This window comes from Gavia stellata, chromosome Z, assembly GCF_030936135.1.
Source record: "Gavia stellata isolate bGavSte3 chromosome Z, bGavSte3.hap2, whole genome shotgun sequence".
Taxonomy (NCBI): Eukaryota; Metazoa; Chordata; class Aves; order Gaviiformes; family Gaviidae; genus Gavia; species Gavia stellata.
In genome coordinates this window covers 9,503,988-9,530,412 of record NC_082637.1, presented here as the reverse complement: position 1 = coordinate 9,530,412, position 26,425 = coordinate 9,503,988, and the positions used below count along the sequence as shown (strand labels likewise).

Here is a 26,425-nt window from a genome sequence, read left to right as displayed (position 1 = left end):
AAAATGTTGGTGAAAACAGACCAAACTAACGATTGCTGAGTTGGTAAAAACATCTCAGAGGGCACTGAGTGATGCCTCTAGATCAGGTTTATGTTCAGAGATTAGTACCTTTACACCAAGAAAAAAAAAAAAAAAGAAATTTACATAGTTTACATTGTGTATGTAAACAGGCCATTTGCACATGATTCATAAATGTCTTATTTATCATTCATTAAACACTATGTAAATGTGTGAACCAAGAGTTTTTTTCAGAGCAGTTTACAGAACAGATGTAACCAATTTGAATAAATATATCTAAATAAATAAATAAATAGTTTGATTTTTTAATTTATTTATTTTTAATGCACATGTTAATCTAAAGCTGAACAAAACCTTGGTTTGCAACAACCCTTTTCTGGCTGACTAATTGGGCATTTTGTGTCACTTTTGTTCACCAAGAAATCATTGGAGTAGGCAATCTGTTCTGCTTCAACCAGTGTTTGATCAAACTTCCCCTCTCCAAGATGCACCTGCAAATTGGAAAATTACTTTATAGCCTTGGATGAGGATAATTTTTCATGCAGTGGATATCGAGTGAGGATATTAGGAGCTTTCAATCCTGCAGTGGAGTTACCCACGTGAATGAAAAGTGTACTGCCCACAGAAAATGAGGAGTTATGTTGCTTTCAGTTAGGCTGCTGAAATGGTAGGAAAAATATGTTGAGGAGGGTACATGTGCATTTCTGATAGTGGAGAAAAAATGGGGATAGCCTTCCAATAGACACGTTAGAAACAAGAAAGATGCCTGCATTATGTTGGAATTGATTAAACAAACAGACTTCTTGAGGTCTTTGCTGGTGACACAAAGTTCTGGCTTTAATGATGCACAAAACCCTAACACCATGTAGGTTGTCCCCACCTCAAGAGAAGGTGCTTTGGTCATCTGAAAGGTTTGTTTTCTTAATGGCCAAACTGACCTGCAAAGAAGCCTCTCAGAGGTGAGGTATAAGCCTTAGAGAGGCAGCTACTGAAGTTGAGTGTGCGCTCTGTGGGGCATCTTTCAGTCTAGAGCTAGACAGAGCTTGGAGAAAGAGTCCAGTCCAAACTCCAATCGTTGTCCAGATATTGGAGGAAAACCCACCCAGCGAATGAGACCAGCTGTCCTGGAAGATGGGAGATATTTTAGGAAGGCAGGCAGAGCAGTGGCAACAAACTGGGAACACCACTGGCAAAAGTCTTTGCCTAGAAAGTTTGTGTCTAGTAAATACTTCCAGCACAGAGGAAGCATCTGCTATATTGTACTTTATACAGTTTCCCCTGTTTGAAATAAGCTGCATCAGCACAAGCACTGCTATAGCTGTGTAACTGTATTTTCACCAGGCTTTTTGCTAATATAAATGTATCATTAAAAAATATCACATCCCTCCTCTGTCAGCAAAACTCTCTAGTGTGGAACTGGCCTGAAACTGCCTTGTCTGGTTTAGTTTATGCAAAAATAGAACCAGGTGTTTTAGGAACCACATAATTTTATATTCGATTTAATTTTATTTTTTTTTTTTTTTTTTTTTTAATTTTAGCCCCCTTTTCTTCTTCTCTGCAGGACACTAGGAGTGGTGATGCCTGTCCCCAGAGCTGGCTGGCAGAAGATGTGGTGCTTTGGTGAGCTGCCCACAAGGTGGCCATCAGACCACCTGGAACAGGCTCTGCCAAGGGTGAGGACCACCTTCCCCAGGGGCTGCTGGTCCAGCCGTTCTGGGGGAGGTGGCATGAAGGGGCCCCCATGGCCAGCAAAGGCTCTGCGCTGCCTGGACATAACCTCCAGCCCCATCTCCAAATCAGCTCTCTCTCTCCCTCCTGAAAAACTGCACCTTGGGTTGTCAGGAGAATCATTTGTCACATTTGCTGTCTAAGAAATCTACACAATCACACACTTGGCTGATAAAAAATGAGCCAGTTTAACAAGTTTTTTCTCTGAGAGGTCCTCCTAACAAAGTGGTGCACCCCATCCCACAGCCCTGCCAGGGAGCTCAGCAGCGTGTTATAAAAACACCCCTCGCACATCTTGGGTGGGAAGACAGAGGGAAGGGTCCAGCAGCTGGCACCATTCAGCACATTCCAGGTCTTGGCTAATGAGTTTATCCTCTAATGGGCTTGTATGAACCTCTTACACCCTGAGTGCCTCCATACTCTGCTCCTCTAGGTCCCAAAAAAAGTTGACATGTCATGCACCAGAGCAACTACTTCTGCTTTGTAAATAAGTCTGAACAAGGCCATGTGACTGCCAGAATAAAATGAAGAGAAGATTTGCTGGTGTCAGTGGGATGTGTCTGAGTGTGTGTGCACACCACAGGCGCTCCCCACCAGACTTTTCCAGTGTCCTCAAACAACAATGGAGTGCAGTACCTTGCTGCACCATCACTCAGGCCACTCTACATCCTACAGAAACCAGAGGTTTAGGCTGCACACAAACATGGAGCAGTCCCCAGATCAAGCTGACCCCGAGCTCTGCCTGTCTGTAGGGTGTAGGGTCCATCCCTACCACCCATGGTCCACCTATACCATCCCGCTTAGTCCCATGCTTCCTCCTTTTTCAGCAAGACACTGTCCCAAATCTATGCGTCTCAGGACCCACATCTGAATTTCAGAGCACTGAGCAGACTCAGTCCCCTGTGACTTTCTGTCTGGGGGGACAGGCTCCCGTAATTTCTGTCTATTACACACACCAAGTGACAGTTTCCGTTTCTATCTCACCTCCAATTATTACACATTAGTGAAGAAATCTCGCTAGCCTCGCTGTAGAGGCAGCCCCTAACAGCAGTAGTCTGAGCAGTGACACTGCCCTGCAGCATGGGGGCTGAATGTAGTGTCCATGTAAGCTACTTCTCCACACTTTTTTGTTTTCCCTCATTAGTGTTCACCCCATTATCAGACTTTCCTCACAACCTGAGTCCGTCCACGGATGGCTATTTCTCTGTGCTGTGGTGCCCAGAAGAGCCGAGGAAGTTTCTGCTGATGCATCATGAAGCCCTCACCATGAGTGACCTGAGGCACTCACATAATATTGAAAATTAAGTTCAACTCAAGTCTACCCCGCTTTGCCATATACAAACAACAGGAGCCAGCACTCCACGGTTCTCCCAGGAAGATGGGTAGGGAGAGAAAGGCCACAGCAGTGGCAAACCAGAGTCCCCAGAGATGTCCCCTTGGTGACATTTCCAATACACCCATGAAACCAGGCTCTCCTCTTCTTGGCCACTCTGTCAGCTATGGAGGCTTGTGCCCATCAGGAAAAGCTGGCTGCAAGGCACAGTGGTGAAGAAATGTAACTTGTCAGATAAATGTATAGTGTATATAAATCTCCCTGGCTGTGTTTATACGAAGCCTCGGCACCTTCCTCGGTGCAAATAGGGGTTAAATTATTCCCTGTTCTATTTGTATTTAAATGTTATGTTTCTATGATAAGCGTAAGGCAGAGGTGTCAGACGGGCTGGGCGAAGGAGGCTGCATGCGTGAAAGGTGAAATAATAGAGCACTGCAAACTAAGTGCTGAGAGGAGATGGGAAGGGGGGACACAGCAGTGAGGGGGAGAAGGGGGAGGATGGGCACTAATTAAAGAGACAGAAGGGACAATGAGATGCAGGATGTTTGACCCTCTGTGGAGCAAGAGGACAAGAACAAGAATCACAGCAATTGTGGAGGGACTAGGGGAAAATTAGGGTCACTCACAGAGAGACATGACACAAGTTTATGTGTGTGCATGGGGGTACATTTAGATAAGAGTATATAAATACACTTCTGTTCTCGTATTCCTCATGCAAAACAAAGAGGTTGAATCCTTGTATCGGGGAAGTGTAAGCCAGCTTTACCATCTAGAACATCGCATCCAAGGCCTTGGAAATAAAGAAGGACAGATCTACCACCTTCGTGTCCCAGGCTAATCATAAGGGTGAACCAGAAGATCACTACAGTCCCTTCTAGTCATGAAACCCCTTATTCTAAAACCTATGAGCAGCCCTACTCATCACAAGTTCATTGCCAGGGCATCACACACAGATAGTGTATGTGCTTCTTCATGCAAGAACAAAACTGGCATTTGCATATTTCTGTACGAGAACAAGCATCTTCTGTATGCGCATGGTATTCATCAGAGCAGCTCTCTGAAGTTACTCGACGCCTTTGGCTTTCTAAGCATCAGGACCAGGTTGCTCTATGGCTTTGTTTCAGAAACCAGATGCTAATTAATTCCATTATTTATCTAGCTAATAATTATTTGTCCCTGCTGCTGTTCCCCTCCTCCCTAAACATAGCTTGCACACACAGTGAGGGACCAGCTGCAGTGCCTCAGTCCAGGCATCGACCGGGAAGGCCTTTAAACTTATCTCCTTGGCACCATGACAGAACAAACAAGCAGCCTAGAGAAGTTTTCTGTGCAGGTGTGGGTAGGAAGAAAATGCTGGTGCATAGGACCAAGTGACACATCTACCAGAGAGCGTGCAAGAGGCAGAGCAGACCTTCCTTGCCTGCTTTCCTGACTGGTCCTCAGCAGAGAAGGGAGAAGAGGCTGTGCTGTCATTGAATCATACAGAATCATAGAATGGTTTGGGTTGGAAGGGACCCTTAAAGGTCATTCAGTCCAACCCACCTGCAATGAGCAGGGCCATCTTCAACTAGATCAGGTTGCTCAGAGCTCCGTCCAACCTGACCTTGAATGTTTCCAGGGATGGGACATCTACAACCTCTCTGGGCAACCTGTGCCAGTGTTTCACCACCCCCATCGTAAAAAATGTCTTCTTTATATCTAGTCTAAATCTACCCTCTTTTAGTTTAAAATCATTACTCCTTGTGCTATTGCTACAGGCCCTACTAAAAAGTATGTCCCCATCTTTCTTATAAGGCCCCTTTAAGTACTGAAAGGCCACAATAAGGTTTTCCCAGAGCCTTGTCTCCAGGCTGAACAACCCCAACTCTCTCAGCCTGTCTTCACAGGAGAGGTGTTCCAGCCCTCTGAGCATTTTCCCGGCATTCCTCTGGACCTGCTCCAACAGGTCCATGTCTCTCCTGTGCTGAGGACTCCAGAGCTGGATGCAGTACTGCAGATGGGGTCTCACCAGAGCAGAGTAGAGGGGCAGAATCACCTCCCTTGACCTGCTGGCCATGTTTCTTTTGATGCAGCCCAAGATACGGTTGGCTTTCTGGGCTGTGAGAGCACATTGCTGGCTCATGTCCAGCTTTTCATCCACCAGCACCCCCAAGTCCATGCAGTGGGATCAGGAATCTTCTGAAGTCACAGTGGTGAAAAAGAGCTATAAACCTGGGGGTTTTTTGGGCAATCATGGACAAGGTATCCTCCTCAAGCCAAAGAAGAAAGGAGGAACTATAGAGCAGAAGGGTGAGGTGTAGGTGCCCTGAACATTATGAAAGTTTGGGTTGAGCCCTGAACTCAAATCTGCAAGCTCAAACCGGCTACCCTCTCGAGCCAGAGTGTCCTGCCGTTCCCCTCAACCCGTGCTAATCAGGTGGATCAATAGGCTAAAAGCAGGGCATTTCCTGGGGCCGGGGCTGCACACTCCTATTGCCATTTTCACAGCAGTCCTACAGCTCCGTGATGATGATTACAGCCCTTTCCACAGGGAAAGTGATTACGAATTCTGTTGTAGCTAATTTACAATTAGCTAATTATCTTCTCCATGGTACCTTGCTGGAAAATACATGAACCTTGTAAAATGGAGGTGTTTCAAAAATTAGGACGGGGAAAAAAATCAACAACAACAACCAAAAACCCAACCCACTCTGGAAACAAAGGAAACCTACCACAACCTAACTCCAAACAATAGCAACTGAACCCTCCTTCCACCTGCACAGGCTCCTAATTGCCCCCCTTTCACTCCCCCTCCCCATATCAAACAGCACCCACAAGGGGCTAATTCTGCTGCAGGCTTTAAAATGTTTGCTGAGTTCACCTGTTCCTTGCAGCTGGGTGTTGTGGGGCATCCCTAATCACATCTTAGCAGGAGTGATTTCTTTGTGCTGATCTCTTCCCCTCCTCCTTCCCTGGTTTGGTTTTACTTAACAGATTCTTTATATCCCATACGTTAGCAGATATGATTGCACAGCTGCTGGTCTCCGACTGCTGGAGACAGAGGCTTTGAGACACCCGGGCTAGAGAGAATAACAGCTAATCTGAACAGCTGTGTGATGGGGACAAGCGCAAATGAATATAAACCCAGGTGTTGGAGCATAATTCTCCTGCACATAGAAGGAAGCTTCATCCCACAGGTGCGTTACTCTCCACTGTTGCATCTGAAAAACTTTGTTTGAAGGATTTCTTTTGTTTAATTGCTTGGCTGCACTCTAGGCCTTGACTTGGACATGGATCCTGTATACAGAGTGAAAGAACAGCTGTGGGTCTGTCTGACTCGGTGTGCTGCCTGTGGCAATGGCCAATTGGGGATGTCTAGGCGAGAGTATAAGAACAGGGTAAGCAATTTTGTTAATGCCCCAAAATATTCTCCTAGACTCCAGTGCTCTGCAGTTTAGGGACATCTGGAGTCTGAAGAATTTTTTTGCATGTAATAGTTTTTGAAGTGTCTTTCTTCGATGTAATTGTTCAGTGGGCTTTTGAACCTGTGTAAACTGTGAGCATCCAGCACATCCTGCAGCAAGGCATTCTGCAGCTTAATCATGTGTTGTGTTAGGAACCACTTCCTTTTGTTTATTTTGAACCTGCCACAAACTATTTTCAACTGACAGGTCCTAGATCTTGTTTTGGAAGAGAGTGGAAATCATTTCTGATACAGTTATGGAAGAGCGGACCCATGAGGATATGCAAGAGCTTGGCCAAAGCTTCTGCTTGTATATTTCAGACTGGTACTTGGGATGCCTGGGTCCATCTCAATCTGTGCTCTGGATATTGTGGAAGGCAAAATCACTTTTCCCCTAGTGTGATTTGTTATCCCTGGTACTACAGAGATGGATGACCATGTAGTTACTGTTACTAAATACTTACAGTACATCTCTGCCAAGGACAGCGGCCTCAGTGAAAATATGGGCTACATAAATTACCCAGTGCAAAAGGCAGCCTCAGTTTCCCCATCTGCAAAAAGAATAATTCGTGCTTACACCAGGCAAAATTGGGCATTGCTGAGGTTCCTCGGTGTTTGCTACAAGCCAGGAATACAGAGAGCTCTGGCAGTAATAATGAAAGGTACCTGGCAGGCTGGTGGTCAGATCTATGGCTGAACCCTCTGATGGTTTCTATCAGATTTAAGTGGCTGGAGCCTCCCCAACTCCTTGTTCATGCAAGAGGAGCCCATGGTGGGGGCAAGTCAAGGCAGGGTTTAGTTCTGAATGGAACGTCCTGCTTTTACAAATGACGACTGTGGATCTTGGAGTCATCTTCCAGGGAGACATTTTCATGTCCTGCAGCAGTGTGATCCCTAAAGACCGTACCACAGTGATCTAGGTGCATGTGTCCCAGAGAACACAGATGTTGGCTGTTGTTGTATGAGCAACTGGAAAGAAATTTAACATGTTGCCAACTGGTGAACCCGAAGTCTAAGATTATGTTTTTAAATTAAATGTGTCTGGGCCTATTCTCTACTTTCAGGGTCCTCATCCATACTACAGTCTTATCCTCTTGAGCAGAGAGACCTGCTTGACAGGGAACTGGAAGAGGTCCTTGGTTTGCAGCAGCTGCTAAACCACGTCCAGAAATTTTTTGGGAGAGCAGGTATATGAGCAGGATGGCTAAAGTGTAGAGCTACGACAAAAAATGTATGGAGATTGAGAAGAAAGTTCAGACCAGGAGGATGAATGCTGTCTGGGCTTGGCTGGTCTGTGCTCCTGTGGCAAGACCTGCTGTCTACCTACATTGGGGTCAAATCCAACCTCAAACCTACAGCCTCATCTGGACAGTTCAGATGAAAGCACACTCAGGCTTCCCCTGTGCAGATACAATGTAGGTTATGGACAAAACTTGGGCAACAGGCCAAGTAAACCCTGCCATGAAGACATAGCCTAAACGATTCTTTTAACAGCAGAATCTTCTTGTACAGCTGAGAATATTATAACCCCAAGACAAATATCAGTAGTTCTGACTTGCTGAACAGCGCCGTCACAACTGTCCATTGCCAAGAGATGCTATTCCCTGTGCAGATCTTAAATGACAGGTTTTATGGTGTTTGATATTGAGCTGGGAAAAAAACTCACAATGACCCACTTTATTAGTAGCCCTTGCTTAGGAAAGCTGGTGTTGAGAGCAGTCTAAAACCTGGTGTCATGCAAAGCACAAAGACTCTGCCTGATTTGTGCCTGGCAGATCATAATTCTTCCAAGTTTATTCATTATCTGAAACACCCAACTGGAATATTTCTGTGAAAGATTCATGAGGCGATGCTTTTTAGGAAAAAACTCAGGAGTCAAAATCTGATCTTTCTAAATTCAGTGTATAGCCCAAACACCCATTTTCTCTTCACCATCCCTCCACAATAGGAAGAATATCCGAATTCAAATCAGCCTTCCAATCATGAAAAAAAAATCATGCCTCTTTCCACAGATATTAGCAGCCTGTGCTTACAGTTCCCCTTTCCCAGCAACACCCCTGGAAATGTTCATGGGAGACAAGCACCTAAAGAGACCCAGCATCGAAGTGCGGAGGCATGCAGCTGTGCTGTAACTAAACTTTGCAGGATTTTCCATGACTGTTTGGGCTTCTTCCTCCTGCAAATCTACGGATGTTTTCCTGGCCCAGCTTGGTGGATTTCCCGCAGAAGAAGAAGACTGTCTTGTACTATCAAATGACACCTCAGTCGAACACTGAATTACATCACGCTTTTACACTCATCTTTCAGAGACACCGCAGATTTGAATACAACTCCTACGGCCTTTGATTCTGGGGAATTTAACACTTCTTAATTCCTCTGTGTAACATCCCCTTTTCACTCTGTGGCCACACAAGGCTGAGGCTGAGCCTGAAGGGACGTTTGGTTTTCACGCTCATTCGGAGCAAAGCTTAGAAGCTTCTTGACAAACTCCGCAGGGTCAGTGGTGTCAAGGCTGGTATGTCAGAAAAACAAGTTTCAGTTCCTAAACTCATCTCACTGGTGACCTGTCGGGGCTTTGAAACCCTTTCCAGAAGCCTAGAAGGCCAGGACATTAATCCGTGGTAGCACTCCAGCCTTGAGCACAGAGGACTGTTGGAACGGCAAAGACATGGGCAGGAAGGGGGGTGGGAAGGACATATTTTCTCTTGCAGGAGCTGTGACGACATTTCAGATCAAATTAAACTTCAGTTTTTAAAGACTTCAGTGGAGGTAATTGAAACACTTCCTCACAATTGCCCGAACCTAAGTGTTATCTCTCTTTTCCTCTGTATATCATCCCTTTTCCCCCAAGCCTGAGACAGCCCTGCACGGCCACAGCCTCCTTAATATTAAAGACGGTGATTAAATGGGATTCGCCAAAAGACAAAGGGCTGAAAACCTGCCAATTGTTAATCCCTCTTTCGCTGTGCTTAAAAATTCCATTTCCTTCATTTGAAGAAAGAGGGGGGGAGAAAAGAGAATTATACGCCTATGTCTAATTTAAATTCTGGCGTCGCGGGTCCTGTTCCCTTCTCCCTCTCTTGACGTCTGAATATATTCCTTTATTACCATTATTACAGCTTTCTGATTGCATTAAAATTCATCCACACGCTTCTCTCCACATTCCACTTTTCTTTTGCCAGTTTTTTTGCTAATTCCCTTTTTTTCTCCCCCTTTCCCTCCCCACTTTCAAATTATACAGAATGTCATTAAAGATCTCCACAAAATGCCTCAACTCCTTTCTCTCTTGCTTTTATAAACTTGCTGGCTTTCTTCCTCTCCATCCCCTCATCTACAAACAAAGAAAATGAAGGAGAAGCAAAAGAATACAATAATAATAAAGAAATCCAAGCAGTATGTCTCATAGGTCTCAATAACACCTTTCCTACATCATACAGCTCCGGGCCTAATGCTCACTCCAGTTATGAAGCCGTATTTCACATGGAAGTTTTGTGTATTATTTGTTTGACACTTATACCTGGAATCCGCAGCTAAAATCAAAAGTGGAGTGTGCCAGGCTGTGTACGTAAGTGCGGGAAGAGACAGTCCTGCCTGTAACTGTAAGCAGAAAAATAAGGAGGTTGGAAATAGAAATATAATTTCACCTTGCTTTACAGAGCAAGAGCTGAAATCCTGTAAGGATTTGCCTAGGGATGTGAGCAGTGGAACTGGGCGTGCAGTACAGATGCCCAGTTGCAGGTGATCAGTTCAAGATCTGAACTTAAACGGGATCTAGCCATTTAATCCTTCAGACATCCCACCGACTGCAAGGAGACCTTAAAAGTGACGTTTTTTCCCCACAAGGCAGATCACCTAAAAAGAGAGTGCATCTTTGCTTAAACCAGTCCCACTTTATCTAGATGGAAGTCCCAGTCTGGGGATTTTATACATAAAAATGAAGGTGAGAATTCGACTCCTGTCCTGTATGGAATACCACCTGCCTTATAGGAATTTAAACTATAAGGTGGGGGCATGACATAGTGCCCGTGTGATGAGGCTGGGGTGACTGATCCCCCTAACCTGTCCTTGTGACTCTCCCAGCCCAGCTGGGAGGAAGAAGGTGCCGTTGTGAAACTTTCATTCATTCTCTCCAGTTCTTCTCAGGGTGCCTAAGTAGGTTTTTTGTTGGTTTTTTTATATTATTATTTTTGTTGCTGTCACCCTCAATTACACTGAGATAATGAAATGACTGAAACTGGATGAAAAATGGAATTTTCTTTCTATGGGAAATACTGGTGTCTCAAAAAATGTGCTTCTGCTTTGAATTGGAGAGGCCAAAGTTCTTGTGAAATGGAAATTCTTCAGTTGTGAAATGTTACAAGGTATTGTCTCAGAGGAATAAAAAGACTTTGCCTTAATAACCTCAAAACGTAAAATATATAAAGCAGAATGGCTGTGGTTTTCAGCCAGACAAAAGAGAGTACATTTTCACACACTATATGAATAAATGAAAGACGTTTCTGACATGGGATGTTGCTGAATGCAAAAGTCATAAATTAGCTCCAAGGACAATGAAACAGATTAGTGGTGGTTGTGTCCACTCACTGCTATTAAACATGAAGATCCAGATGCAGAATCTATCTATCTTAGTCACTAAACCTCTGTCTGCTGGAAGCTGGAGAATATTAAAGGAAGGGTCACTCTTTATAAAAGCGCTGTTCTTACTCTTTCTAACGGGCACTGCTGGAGCAGAGGATGCCGGACTAGACAAATCTTTGGTCTAACCCAAAACGGAAGCTCTTATGTTCTTAGTGGTTTAATACAATACAGACTTGAAACAAAATTAATCAAAAAGGTCCTGTTAAAATGACAGGTTTGTACCTCCTGAAATGAGAACTCGATGAATTAATTTAAAAAAGAAATCCCCTGGCAAAAATCTCATTGAAATGGGCCTGTTCCAGGGGAATGCTTTGCCTTTTACAGAACTACACATTCGGCTAGATTACCGTTCCTTTGAAATGCTTTGGCCAACTCAACAAATGACCCAGGAAATGAATGGGTCTGCTTCAGGTTGCCACCTGGCAGGATCTGGCTTGACTTATCCACATACTCATTTAGACCATTACTCCAAGGCGTGTATGCGAAGGAACATTATATTCCAGTGATGCTACACCAGTGCTTGAAATAAACATCGGGGATTCAGGGTTAGAGCTGAAGCTTATTGAAGTTAATGAAAAAGAGTGCCACGGAGCCTTGCAGGCTTTGGATCAGCCCCTCGATTTGCTGAACTGCTGCTCAGTATGTCCCTACTGCTGCTGGGTATTGCAGATTCTCTCTGATGCAGAACGGCATATTACACCCCGGCCAGGGGAGGTCTGGCGAGGACGGAGCAGAAGGACAGCAGAGCCTCAATGATGCCCATCACACCTTTGTGTGCTAGGGTTCGGGGGTCTGTGTGTATTTCCCAGATTCAGCCTCTTTTCTTAGCCCCCTTTCACCACTCTGTTGCAATAAGGAAAAGAAAAACAAAACCCTGTGAAATCTCCAACACAGGCAAAACTCATCTGAGTGGAAGACTTTCCCGTAAGCCTGACCCCAGGTTTTAAAACAGCAGTGCAGAGCAGTGAGGGAACACAGGGAAACTGTGACCAGATGATGTGGCCTGAAATGGCAGGCAGCAAAGGCAGCGCGTGACACAGGGGTTGCAATAAAATTTATAACCAACACGCTCACAGAGGAATCACCTTTAGTGAAAGCAATATTCGGCACACGCTTGGCTGGAAGCAAGGCCTGCTGGACCTAGCAAGAAGTTACCCATGGATGTGGGATGCCCCATGCCCTCTTCTGGAGCCCCCCAGGCACTTCTTCTCCCTGGATTTGGGCTGGTTTCAAACCCAGGGGAGACCTGTCCCACTCAGCGCATTGAGCAAAGTTCTCTCCTCTCAGTGGGGAAAGTGAGACTCCTTTGATGTCACTCAGCATCCCCCTGCAAACGTTTTATTGAGGATTATTTCTTCCACCCACCCTCCCATCCTCCCAACTCTCAACTCCGACTGGCTTTAAATGCCACTGTCATTTCCATCCGCTGACAGAGCTCTTTAACTGCCGCGCCGAATGGCATTCGCTAAAACCAACTAATAGAGGGAAATGAGGTTAACCTTTAAGAAAGGTGAAAATGAGCCGGGTGCTATGCCAGCAGTAAAGAATAGTTCATAAACAGCCTCCTGCTGCAGAGGCAGTTTACTCCAGGCACTGGCATTGCTGGTAGCTCTGTTTGCAGGTGGGTTTCAGGGGTGAGCTTGGCCAGGAGAAGGCACGAGACCTCTCTGCTCACACGGTTTAGTCAGCCCTTGCCTGGCAGGCCTGTGGGGACAGTCCTACAACTCTGATCTTGGCTGCTGTTGTCTGAACTCACAGCAAACGTGCATTGGCTGTAGTGGACGTGTACGACATACCGGTGGCTTGCGCCAGCGGAGATTTTCTCCACCATTTTCTTCCCTAGTATGCAGGGAGATAGGAGTGCTCAGGACCAAATGCTGCCTTGCCTGTCTCCTTGCTGAGTTCCTTCTTTCCACTGGTCTTTTTAAATCTTTCACAGCTCAGCCCAACACTATCTATTAACTCTTACTGACTGACTTAGGGCTCTGCTTCTATAAAAGTGGTATTGCTGGGCGGTCCTGCACTCTCTGAAGGACCATTATTGCCCTTTTGTTTTTCTTCAGGCTTAATGAACTTGCCTCCTTGCTCATCCAAGAGTTAGGTAAAATCTTGGCTTTAAACCACGACTTGATCCTATATGTGCCGTTCCCAAGCTCGTACCTGAGACCCTGTGCTATGCAACTCATGAAGGAGAGCAAACGGGAAGAGCTGGGGACCAGAGATGGTGCACTTTCATGTAACAACTGCAAGACAAGAGGCGTCTCAGTCTGTACAGAAGATTAACAGCAGGTGAGTCTTACAGGAGGGAACTCAATACCTTACCAGTTTGGGTACCAGAAGAAGGAGATGCAGCACAATGCCATGATGGGAACAAGACAAATATTTGTTAAGTAATTTTCTGTTGTCAGCGCTCTGCTTCATCTAATTTTAATTAGACCGGAGAGCCTGAAGGATGCATATACTATCAACTATATTAACAACAACTGGCGGTATAGGACTGAGTCCGTACTAAGGGGGGATGTTGGTCTCCTGTTTTCACTCAATTTTCTCCACTCACTTTATATAGATGCATCTCTATTTTTACAGAATTGGACTGAGGTTGGTCCTTTGTCTTACCCCTGTACTGTGCCATACTATCGTCTTTCTCTCACCATGGTATATTATCAATGCCAAAAGTACTTGAAATAGAAAATTATACGCCTGGACCAAATGATCAGTAAGCATAAATCTGCAAACTTCCTGAAACAAGGTCTTTAGTAGCTGTACTAACAATACAGACATGCACCATGCAATGACAGAATTATTTTTCCCACCAACACAGCTATGGACAGATCTGCAAATATGAAAAGCAGTTAACCCATTCCTACCCGAGGTTAGTACCTGGAGAAATTAATTCTCTGATTCAGGGTAAAATCTGAGTCTCAGAAAGGCGAGTTTCCAGCTACTGGAGCTTCACTGTCCACGTGGGAAACCATAACCCTCAGTAGGCTCTTTCCACCTTAGATTTCATCACCACTAATAATGCTTTTTAGCTAACAATGCTTTTTGGGTTGTGTGGAGAAAGCAGGGCTATGCAAGCCAGATCTGAACCTGCCTCTGGTCCCTATTACTGCAACAGTACTGTAACTGTGCTAAGGGGAGTCATCTCTTCCCTTCATCAGTAGCAAGAACTCAGAGACACAGAAAGAGAGACAGAGAGCGAAGGTGCTGTTTTATAGCCAGCCTTTTCTGAGCTTGAGAGCTCACTGTGCTATTATTTCCCTCTTTTTCCCTCATTTCAGGCCTTTTTTGTGTTTCATGTTTGGCCCTCGGCAGGCTGAGAGACGTGCTGACAAGTTGTAACTCTCACTCGTCTCCGAGAGGGCTTTGTTCTCTGCGTGCGCGGCACAGACTCGCTTCCTCTTTCGAAACGTGACAGCGAGCGATAACATTGACACAGAGAGCCAGCGCGTGGTCTCGGCATGCTCCCTATGCTAAAGACCCTCTCCAGTGATCTGCAGCATCAGTCAGGAAGCAAAGATGGACAGTGGAGGAAAAAAAAACAGTAGTGACCCCTTCTTTCTCCCAAAACCCCCTTAACCCCAGGCTAGTCAAAGACTCACAGGGCTTATAGTCAAAAAGGGATTTTCAGTGATCTGGTTTCTGCCCTGTGTACTGCAGATGCCCACAGAGCTGCCCCCAGGATCTTCCCATGCCACGGTCAAACCACCATGCCTAAGCCATCCTGCTGCTGCCCCACAGCTATCCCCGTATGTTGTGTTTTGGCTAAAATGTGCATCCCAGAGAGGGGTCAAGTTTTACTATGAGGACAGCAGGCAGAGCAACCGTCAGCATCATAGTCTGCTTTGATGAGTATCCTCTGGTGACAAGAGCCCATCTCTGACTTCTCACTTTAATGTGGTTGGCATCGCGTTCAAATTAGAAAAGTTTCGGAGAAAAGTTCGGCCTCTCTCCAGCTGATTAAAGCACTCTTTAGTATACAGGCTTTTTTCCCAGAAAAGATACTTTCATAAAGACCCAAGTCTCTTGGAGCTCTCTCAGGCAAGGATGAGCACACCTCTTTAACCCTGACACTTTGAGGCATCTGTTTCATTTCTACAGGTCTCTTCAAAATCTTTTACAGTTTTTAAAAAGTGAACACCAGGCTGGGATCAGTTTGCCAGAGCACTCCCCCACCAACATTACCTACTAAAAAAACATCTTTGTCCTCCAGTTTCCTTGTTTATACAGCAAGAGGTCCCATTAGATGGTTTTGCCCACCACCATGCTGGGAGCTAATGTTGACTTCCTCAGCCGTGCTAACCACTTTTCTAGGTCATTGCCTAGGTACTTTTCTAGGTCGCTGTCTTATGAAATATAACCCCTCATTCTTTAGGCCTGATTTTTAGCCTTATTCCTCCATGAGTCAGCTTAGATTTGGTTCTGCAGAAACACGCACATAACACCTCAACCAGCCAAAGCTCGTTCAGAGTGACCTATGTGACTCAGATGACTCTGTATCAGAGTCCTGTCCTTACAATTTTCCATTTTGTGTTATCCACAGATTTTATCAGCCGGGATATTTAATTCCACATCATTCATGACAATGCTGACTAGCATCAGAGCTGGTACTGATCCGTGCAGAACCCTGCTACCAATACCCTCACTCTATCATGCTTTCTCTTTGACAACTGCATTTTGAGATTTGTCCATTACTCACTTCTTAATCCATTTAATGTCCGCCCTCTTGAATGCTGTACTCAGCAGGAACTACAAGGAAGTTCCAATTCTAGAGATCTGACATTTGCAGCTCACGATAGCTTTTACTGATAAGGAAAACTCAGTTTTGCCAAGAGGAAGATAGGATCTCAAAGACACATAACCCCTCTCCTCCCTTTCCTTGCCTCTGACGTTTTTCCTTCTGGCTGGCTTGAACAGCAGGCCTTCACCTCTGTTGCAGCACAGTTCTCTAACGCTTAAGGAATATTGTATTCTCCTAAGTACGGGCCATGTTTTCCGCATATTGTCACAAAAGCTGGGCATGGTCCTCAGTTATGTCTGTTCTTTGCTCTCGGTTATCAGGGCTTATTGCTAATGGCTGGTTCATTCACAGGCTGTGTTTGCTATGCAGGTGTAAACATTATCTTTGCAAATATAGTGACTCAACTACCACAAGAAGGACCCTGTTCTTCTTCATTATGTCCTTACCACCGTTATGTCTGCAGGACCCTGGGATGAAATAGCCTCTACAAGCTGGTCCCACAGAGAGTGTGAGAGCTGGAGAGAACAGCAACTAAAGAAAAACAAAGTCACAATTCTGAAGAGTGTTTCATGCAAGGGGAAACGTAGGACTGTTTTTCCCTTTCCCCACCTCAACATCTTTTTCCTGGGAGCAGAAGTAATTGTATTGAATGCACTCAGATATTTCCCTGCACAGTGAAGCAATGTAGGCCAATAGGATTCTTATCATTCAGCTTCCCTGAACATTTCTCTGAGCTAGAAACAAAGCCCAGGTCCCAGTTGGGATGACATTTATTTAGCATATGTAACGTTAACTAAAAGAAAGTCAGGGAACATGCACTGAACCCTGCTCTGACTCTTCCATTGTTTAACTATTGGCTTGCCCTGGCTCATTTTTGGCTTGTTCCAGACACTTTGTCCAAACTGAGGAAGGTCTAACCCTGGGTCATATGATGGTCCTTGGTCTTACAGGCAGCTGCTGGCCCCATCTTTCTTTCAGGTAACAGCATGCACCTTCTCTGAGTGGAATCTAGGACCCAGAGAACAGGGGCTTGAAGAATTTAGGGCAGGCTTTCCTGAATTTTAACAAAAAGACTGAAAGTTTGCCCATCAATAAGCCATTCATGAGTAAGATACAACAGTTTGTCCCTAGCTCCCCAGGTAGTGGTCTTACATTCAAGAGAAAACCTTTATCTCCCTATTTCTGCTATTAAATGTGAGAGTAGTTCTGGGCAAATCTCTTTGTTTTCATTTTTTCATCTCTCCATCTCCAGTCCAGGGGAATTTTGGCCTTGGTTGTTTTGAGATCCAGTTCTGAAAGAACATGCTATCACAGTAATAACAGCATAGCCATAATGCTGCTCCGATGTATTCATTCAAATATTGCCCAGGTAGTAGTAGGTGGAGGTGTTAGTCCCAATTCAGGTTTGGAGAAACGGAGGCACAGTAAAGTTAAAGTTAAACATAGCCTAGAATAGACTCTGGGAGTTGTGACCGTTTGCCTTGCAATGCAACCCAGCAGAAATCATGGTCTTTTCCTCTGGGTCTGGACTTTTCTACAGTGCTTTCAGAGCCCTAGTCTGTAATCCTGACTCCAGAGAGCTCTGCACAGGCCACTTAAACTATATTAAAGCACAAGATTTGGAGTTCAGTTCACTCAGAAAATGCTTGTGTATATCTGTGTGTTTGCATATGGATGCGTGCAGCATGTGGGTGTGATTCCCTAAATACAAGGCGAAGTGCCTATCACAGAGAATAGACTTTAAAAGGGGTTTCTGAGCTGTAAGTGAGAAACCAAAGCTGGGAAGAAAAAATAAAGCAAAAAGGCAACCTTCCCACCACCACCAGCAACTCAAATTAAAAAGCAATTGTGTGTGTAAGAAAAAGAAAGCTTTGGAAATACAGGCATATATGACATTTTTTGTGAAATGCCTCCCCCACTCCTGTCCCCAAGTGATAAGGAAATGAGCTGGATGCCAGGGGAACTTCAGGTTGGATTCAGGCAATAGAAATATTTTCAGGTCAAGCTTCATTTGATATTAGTTTGAGTTCCCCCCTTCACTGGCACTGGGCAATGGTGCCACTGCCACCATTCTCCAAGCCCTGTGTCCCCCCAACAGCTCGAGGGAGATGCAGGCAGGAGCTCATGGGCAGGCAGCCCCTTCATGCCTTCCCCTCCAGCAAACACTACACCAAAATGCCACCCCAACCCCTGCTTTATGTGAGGTCCCGGTGTGTGATGGCATCTCCATCCTGAGAGCCTGGCACTGCTTTCCAGGGAGCAAACCTGCAGGAGGGCTTGGGAAAGAGGAAAAACTGCTCCCCCCCAGGAGAGCGCATGTGACCCAGGACCCTGTCAGGACTCTCCACTGCTCTGGTTCACTTTATGGAGGAGCAGGGAGCCAAGCAGGCAGTGCTGCCCATATCTGGGGATCTGAGGTGGCTGACAGCTGTCAATCAATGTTAACACAAGTGAGAGAGACCCAACCAACAGGTGCACCAGCAAGAGTGGTGGGTGCCTAGCATAGGCAGAGGGAAACCAACCGAAGTATTTAAAATGCCAGAGAGAGTGTGACAGAGTATTTTTTCTTTGTCTTCAGTGGAGTTGAGGTCACTGCCTCATCTCCATTCCCATCACCCTGTGAGTCCTCGGAAATCTCTGCAAGGTGCCGGATCCAGCCCGGCACTGAGCGCTGCCTTGGAGGTGCTGAAGGGCTGGCAGGATGGGGACTGCTGCTGATTTACTTCCTCACTACTGTTTAGGTGAGCGGCAAGGTAGGAAAGGGGGGATGATTGAAAGGAGTGGGGAGAGAAGAAGAAAGGGGGAAGAAAAGATAATAAGAAAGCCCCCACTGCCCTCTGCCATTGTACTGTTCACTAGAAGGCTCCCTACAGAATTACGCTGTCGTCTTGCAGGAAAGCATGTAATAACTGAAAATACAGTGTCAAAGGGAATTTTTCAGGCTTTGACAGCTCATAAATTACAGTTCGTTGACTTCTTCCTGGGTCTAGATTTAAATTAATAGGCAGGCAGATATATATTTCTTTTGCTCCTTTCTCCTGAGCAGTAGCAGTTGTGGAAGTGACGCAGTTTCTCGCGTCTGTCTCCCCCTTCCCTCCCTCCCTTACCAGCAGTCTGCCCCCAATGCAGATCAGCTCAACTCACTCTGAAACCCCAGGGTGTGGCAGAGCGGTCCTCCCGACACTGCCTTTCCCCAGCACACAAGTGGGGAAAGCAAAGGCAAAGAAATTCACTGTTCCTATAACAAATGGTGTCTTTACAAAATCAAGCCCTTTCAGAGGAGATATTTGGCAGAAAATGGTCATAGGCAAGTAAAGGTCAGAGATGCTCAGGTACGTCGGTGATGGCTGCGGCATTCAAAGTGAAAGCAAGTGAAAAGAATAGGCCTGCCTTCTAAATAAATCAAAATGAGGTGAGATGGCCATCCATGAACAAATGTGCATTGCCCTTTCCATGAAACTGTAGGTGCTCCCCTACAGTGAGAATAAAGGTGACTATGTGAATGGATGGATGGATGGTTGGACGGATGGATAGATGGATAGACAGACAGTTGCATATAATGGCAAACAGACTAGAGAGGAGATCATAGCTCCAGAAGGTAGGCATGTTCTTAAAGGGATTACACTCTGCCTGCCTGAAATCTCTTGTAGATACTTCCTTTTGGATGCAACGTTAGCCTGCATGAAAAATCTGCCGGTCTCAGCTGAAGACCTACCAGCATTTTGCTGCTAGGAGAAAAGATCTGCAAAGATGTGAAGTTTGCACACCACTTGCAATGCTCTGGTGAACAGGAATGCTCAGCACTGCCCTGTCTGCACAGGTCTGGAGTCGTTTAGTGGTGCATCAAAGCACAGTAGGTAGCTGGGGAGCTGGAGGAAACCTGTGGCTCTTTTGTAAGGTGATGCGTTTATGAGTTTGGGGCAGGACAACCTGAGGTCTGACTGTGCTGTTGCTCTACAGTTAAGAGGAGCTCAGCCTGCATCAGTGATGGCTGTGAAATTCCTAGGAGGATGTGGATTTGCAACACATAGGTAGTAAAATGCGTCGAGTGCTTTTGGGTCCTGCAGTTTGAAAAGGTCTCATGTAAAAAGGGATTATTAACAGTATTAATGGTTCCTGCTACAAGTTGTAGTCTGTAGCCACCTAAGAAGCTAGAGTGAACATTGGGCTGCGTGCTCGGCAGCTCCTGTGAAAGAGCAGTCCAGGACACGTTTGTTTTTGGGAGGGCGGCAATGACTCAGAGCTGGGAGCTGAACATTTCCCTCGTTTGCCATAGTAACACAGCGAAAAGGAGTGAAAAGCGCAGAGCCAGAAGGAACATGGGTCCTGGCTGCCCTTACGGAGGTGTGTGAAGGGACGAGTGCGATAATCACACATTTGAATCATCTGAAAGATCTTTGTGCTCTCACTACCGGCTGCGTTAGCACTGGCGATGAAGGGCATTCACGTCCCTCTGAGAAAGCAGCTCCTTGTGAAGCACCGTGGGCTGTGGATTTAAGTCACCTCTCAGCTCAGCGGTCCCTGTGAGATGCCCTTCGCTGTGGGGCTGGGTGAGCTTAGAAGGTGGAGAGGGGAGCAGGATTGGGGAAGGAGGGGCTCTGGGGGTCTTGCTCCAGCTGAGCATGGGAATGGCAGGAGAGCCAGCAGTCCAAGGAGTTTGTCCTGCAGGGAGGCCTCCTGTGCGGCGACACAAGGATGTTTCTCATTGACTGATGCCTCTATGAAATGGCCAGCCACTGTGGCATTCCGCAAGATCTCCGGGTGCTCCCTGTGTGGGCTCCGGTACAATGACTGCAACAACGCAGGAGGGAAGGAAACGCAATTTCAGCTCATCCAGGAGGGAAATAACCTATTTAGTGATTAAGGCTTCTCATCCTGCAGTTACCTAAGCCCTGAGTTGGACTGTTTAGAGGGAGGTGTTGTTTGGGTATGCTGGTGCCTTGAATGGGGTAAGTATCGGGACTAGGTGCTTAAATCTATTAGCTGTGACTCATTTCATGAAAACCTGTTCTGAGGAAGACACTTATTTGCAATGTAATATTCGAAGGAGTACTGAATATCCCCGAAACGGTGATCCTATCTTAGGGTGGGGTGGGGGGGTGGGTGACGAGTGTTGTAATTTGCATTTTAGATGACAATTTGTGCAGCGATGGATAACTCTCAGCCTCTCTCACAGCCTCGCACATACCTGTATCAGCACACTTTCTATTGAAGTTACGATAAAAATAGTGTAAATGAGTTCCAAATAAGTAAATTAATTCTTCAGCAGTTTCACAAACCCGCTGAAAGCCCTTTTCCATGGCTTCCAGACCACCACAGACTACAGCAGTGGAAAACTGCTCTCAGCTGATAGATACCACCGCCAAAAAGACTGCCCTGATATACAGCCTATGTCCTTTTGTCTTAATTTCAGCTCACAACTATTTCCCATCAGCTCTTGCTCCTGGCCCCTCACTGGGACTATCTAATCTGTTATGCCCCTACAGCCCTCTGTGCCTTACTCTGATGAATACTTACTGCAATCCCCAGCTTTATGATTTGCAAAACAGCATTTTGCAGAGGACGCGAAGGCAGAAGTGACAGAGAAATAAGGCAACCTTTCAATCCATTTATCAAAGTCCTTGAAGTTCCCATTTCAAGGAAACAATCAGAAACAGGGAGCATAAAAATTGAATATGAAATCCAGGGCATTTTAAATAAATGGCAAGGTTAACAACAAAGCCAACTCCCCTTGATGATAATAAAAGAAAATCAGTCCTGAGACCTGTTGATCCTGGATGGATCTTGTTTATTAGAAAGAGCCAATTGAACAAACTGATAGAAGAAAAACACAGAAATATAATGTTTATTAATTTTCTGTTTCTGTTTCCTTAATTGAATGTTTTGCTTTGCAAAGTGCAAAAAAATGGGTCTAATATTGTGCTGTAGCCAAGCGAGACCCGTTTAATCACACTCAGTGGGTCAGAGTCTACATTAAGCCATGCGCTGTTGAGCTGCACCTGTATTCCCCTGGCAAAGGCATCATTAGCTGGCAAAGCTCATCCTGACGTTGCCGAGGACTGAGCAGTATGTATGAACCACCCCACGCTCGCTTGGAAATGGCAATAGTTAAAGCAACAACTAGTCAGGAACCTCACAACTAGACTTGTGAGCTAAGAAGTCATGGCCGCTAATTTACTGCTGCCCATTAGACTGTCTTCTGGCTAAGGAGTTGTTTTCATGATAGTTGTCTGGCATAATTATTTTCAGGCATGGAAACATTTAAATAATGGAGCTCAGAAAGTGCTATTTTTCAGCTGAGGTCTCATCTATTTAGGTGTTTGCAGCACATGTGTCATAATGATGTCTCAGCTTCAGGCTCAATGAACCAATGAGAGCTTTAAGAGGTCATATTCTCCCATGTGTGTGAAATCTGTGAGGTTTCCTGCATCTTCTTCTAGAAAGATTGATGCACTCTCTTCTAAGGAAAGTGGTGCTGGACAACAGGACCATAGGTCCCATCTTCTGCTCATTCAATGTTACAGCTCCGTGTTAAAATGGGGCATGGATGGAGCAAGCCCACAACTCTTCTGGAAAGGGACTGGTTAAATGTGAGGCAGACAATTAATTTCCCCATAGGGGATTTGCAAAGGAGCCTATAGGGAACGTGGGCTATTTCAGGAATAGTTGAGTACCAAACGGTCTCGGGCGGTGCGGGAAATCTCAGATGCTTTCTGTTATTGTTCTCATGTAATATTGATCACAGTCTCAGAGCCGAATGCCACCACTTTTTCATCAGTTCCAATAATGATCTTCAGGAGAGCCACAGACACTTAGAAGCATGTTTCCTTCTCTTTTTGTTCAGAAATCCTTCTCCTACTTTCCCTTGGTAACCTGCACCATTAGCATATTTTCCTCTCTTGTTGCCGACATTTGAGGTCATGATGGCTGTGCTCAGTTCCTTGCACACGAGTGTGCACAACGACACCCGGGGTGTCACAGCTGACCATGTTGGCCTGTGATGGCCTCAGCCAAGCAGCTGAAAAGTGAAACAGTGAAGGAGCCTGAGCTCCTTTTTACCCTTTGGTTTCAGGTCCTCTGGGTCAGGCCCACAGGAGACCGGGGGGGTAGATTACACTGCCTGTCTTGTGACTAAGCAGAGGACTGCTATGCCCAGGGTGCTCAGTCTGACATCTCTCACCATCATGAAATGTACTAATTGGGTTTTTGTGTGTGTATTTTTTTTATTTAATGATCCTCTAGGACACTGAACCTGCATTATGATCAGAGGCCAATGAGTTAAGGATATGGGGAATTAGGCTCAGCTGGGCATCTCTGCCAAGGGCTACAATAGCTTATTATAGCCTGTACAGTATTTCCAGCAAAATGCTTTGAAATCATAGAGCACCTTCTGTGTGAGGGACAGGGAACACTTTACCATCAAGGAGGCAATGTGGAAAAGAAAGCAGGAAGCTTTTAACCCCTGTCAGTTATCTGTCTGCTTCTCAAACCAAGGCCCAGAAAATCTCCCCCTCCAGCTGATGGGATGCCTTTGCCATGACATAGTCCTGACAGCTCCTCACTCCCCCAGCACTGAAGCACTTGATTGCATGTGTTTGTGTGTGTGCCTTTAAACCCAAGTAGTTCAAGCAAAATCTGGCACCACCTACTCAGCATCCCTTTGATAACCAAATAAAAAAACCCAACAACCGCCCCCCCCAACTTGTATTAAGGTCCTACCACACTCTTACTTCCCCACTTTGTGTTGCGGAACAGGTTAATTGCCTTGGCATGCAGTGCAAAGGAATTTTCTCTGCTAGATTTTTTTCCACAAGGACTAGCTGTTTCTGAGACTTGGGAAGAGACAAAATATCTATTGCACGGGATGAAAGCCAGCATCTAATTCAGGAAAACTGGCAAGGAACTGGTTTGGTGTACGGCTATCTTAAAACTGCCTTCTGCTTCTTCTAGAGCACCTGGTGCTTCTGAAAACTTGATCAAAAACAGGCTACCAGATTCAATTCCTGTCTTCTTTATCCAGTGTTGCTTTAACTATTTCACATAATGTGCCCACCTTCATTTCTCCTCCGAGATGTTTTTGCAACCTAACTAATCATGCAAGATCTGAAAAGGGGTCCGTTTTTGTTGGAGATGATGACTCTGGGGTTCTGGCCCAGCAAAGGACAAGGCAGCAATATCTGTGTGCTAGGGAAACCTAAAGCCACAAACCTGTGCACATCATCTGGCATGAGGTGCACCCAAACACAGAGTTTAGTGAGGCGTGATTAGAGCAGGAAAAGGAGTACTGGAGAGAAAGAAAGCACGAGGGAGAGAAAAAAAGAAAATAATTAATGTGACGGGGTAGATCTTGCAGCACTCAGTCCTGCACTTCTCTTTTCGTACAAGTGACAAGTGGCATGAAGGTGTCTGTGTCTGATAAAGTGGACATACAGAGCCAGGTCAGAGAACAACTGGTCCTTTAATCCCCTTGCTGGTTTGCTGGTCCGCTGGTTCAGGGTCAGGCTCTGCACAGGCTGAGGGCAAGTCCTGGGCAAGAGCAGGAACTCCTGGGTCTCCATATATTTAGTATTCTGTTGGCTGTGCTGAATAGGTGATACCTTCTAGCAAACCAGAAAACCTCCCTTCTTTCAAGAAAGTAAAGAATAGGCAAGGTATTTTGAAACATATTGATCTTCTGTGTTTTTCCTCAATTTCATACTAACCCCCACTGACTCCGGGGGGTCCCATGTGAATAGGAGTCTGCAGAGACGCCAGGCCTTTTGAGGGGGCTTTGAAGGGCACAGAGGCAACAGCTAAGCAGCAGGGTCCAAGCACATGTTTTTATAACCCCACAGCCAGGCTGAGAAATGCTCCAGTGCTGTGAGTGGGAAGATGCACTTGTATTTATTGGGAATAAATTCAGGTGAGTTGCCCACGTAACTCTTGTACCATATCATCTCGCCACACGCACAGGCTCCTGCCATCTTGTAAAGGCACCGGAAGGGTTTATGTGCATCGCAGCATCCCGGTTTCTATTGAACAGATCTGGCACCTTGCACGGGATGAAGGCAATTCCCCCCCTCGATCTTGGAGGGTCAGAACCAATTAGCATAGTCCTTCCTACCTCCCCTGAGGGCAGGATCGGGTGTAATGTAGCCAAGGACTGATCTTGCCACGCAATATCATTGGGGGTGACACAGCTGAGCCCCTGATGAGATGGTTGCTGACATGTGTCAGGAAGGATCATGGCATGCTTCCCTACATGCCCAGGTGGATTGTGGGTATGCCAAAGGAGGCGGGGGGCTCGTAACATTTTCTAATATGGCATTTAAGACAAAAAAGAGTGAGCTGAGGCAGAACAAGACAAATTAATGTAGGATGACAACTGCCTTAAGGAACATCAGATGTCCAGAGAAAATCAAAAGAATTCTTCCCCCAAAGACTCCACTGTACATTTTTGTATATATCTATAGCTAAACATACATACATTCATCTGTGTGTGTGTGTGCACATAAAGGCAGATTGTCAGTTGGTACTCAATGGTAAAGTTCCACTGAAGTAGGGAAGGTATATGCAGATGCTTAAATATACATTACCTGTTTGCTTCCTGCATGTACGAGTTGAACATATTGTCTACAAGTCATTTGTGTGTATAGGTGTGTGCATGTGTAAATATTCTTTTCATTCTCCCATAGATCCAGGATACAGAAAATTTTCAAAGGTGACTAGAATGGGCAAAGGTTAGGAATAAAGATTGTGTGTATGGATGTGGCAGCTATCTGGAGATGTATCTATAAGCATCAAGAGATGATAGAATTGAATGATGTGATTCATGGGCTTTGACTGCCTGCAAGAGAGAGAAATTAAGGAAGAAAAATTCCACTGAATGCCTTCTTGGCATTGAATTCCTAAACCTGAAGAATTGTCTTAAAAGAAAGGGGGTGGAAATACCACAGTTTGAGAACTTTAGACAAAATGCAACTAAAATGCACAACTATGGAATAGCTAAAATAGGCAGAGCTAAGTGCTGGTAAGTGTACATGAGTTCCATATTACCAAATCCTGCTGTTCTCTGAAGTCGATTTACAAACATTGTGATGCTTACAGACTGCTCAGTATTACAGAAGCCATCGTTGCTCAGCTGTAAGCAGTGTGGCACCCTCAGCATATCTGCCTCAATCAAATAACTCAGTATTCATCCTCTTAATGAAGCCATACCTCTGGGATGAGATTTAAATTGCAAGTTAAAAAATACCCATATTTTGTATCTACAGATAGACTGGCCATTTAGATTGCTGTAGCCAGTTGAGAGATAGTTGTACAGTTAGGGGAGCTCAGTATGCTATTCCACTTACCCTGTGGTAGGCACCTATATCTGGTCAGATGCATTGATCTCCAGATCCCAGGCTGCACTGTCAAGATCTCCATTGACTGCAATGGGAGCATAGGCTCCTCAACCTCATGTAGACACCCACATCTGCAAACCTACAAGTAGGTGTCTCAATCTGGAACTGTGTTATTGCTCTAACGAGCCATCCTCTATGCC

At 45.4% G+C, this 26,425-nt stretch overlaps 1 protein-coding gene across 47 annotated transcripts in view; it reads right to left on the bottom strand.

The window, feature by feature from the left end:
• Positions 1–26,425, bottom strand: part of CELF4 (CUGBP Elav-like family member 4) — a 685,725-nt gene that overhangs the window by 81,109 nt on the left and 578,191 nt on the right. The window lies entirely within an intron of this gene.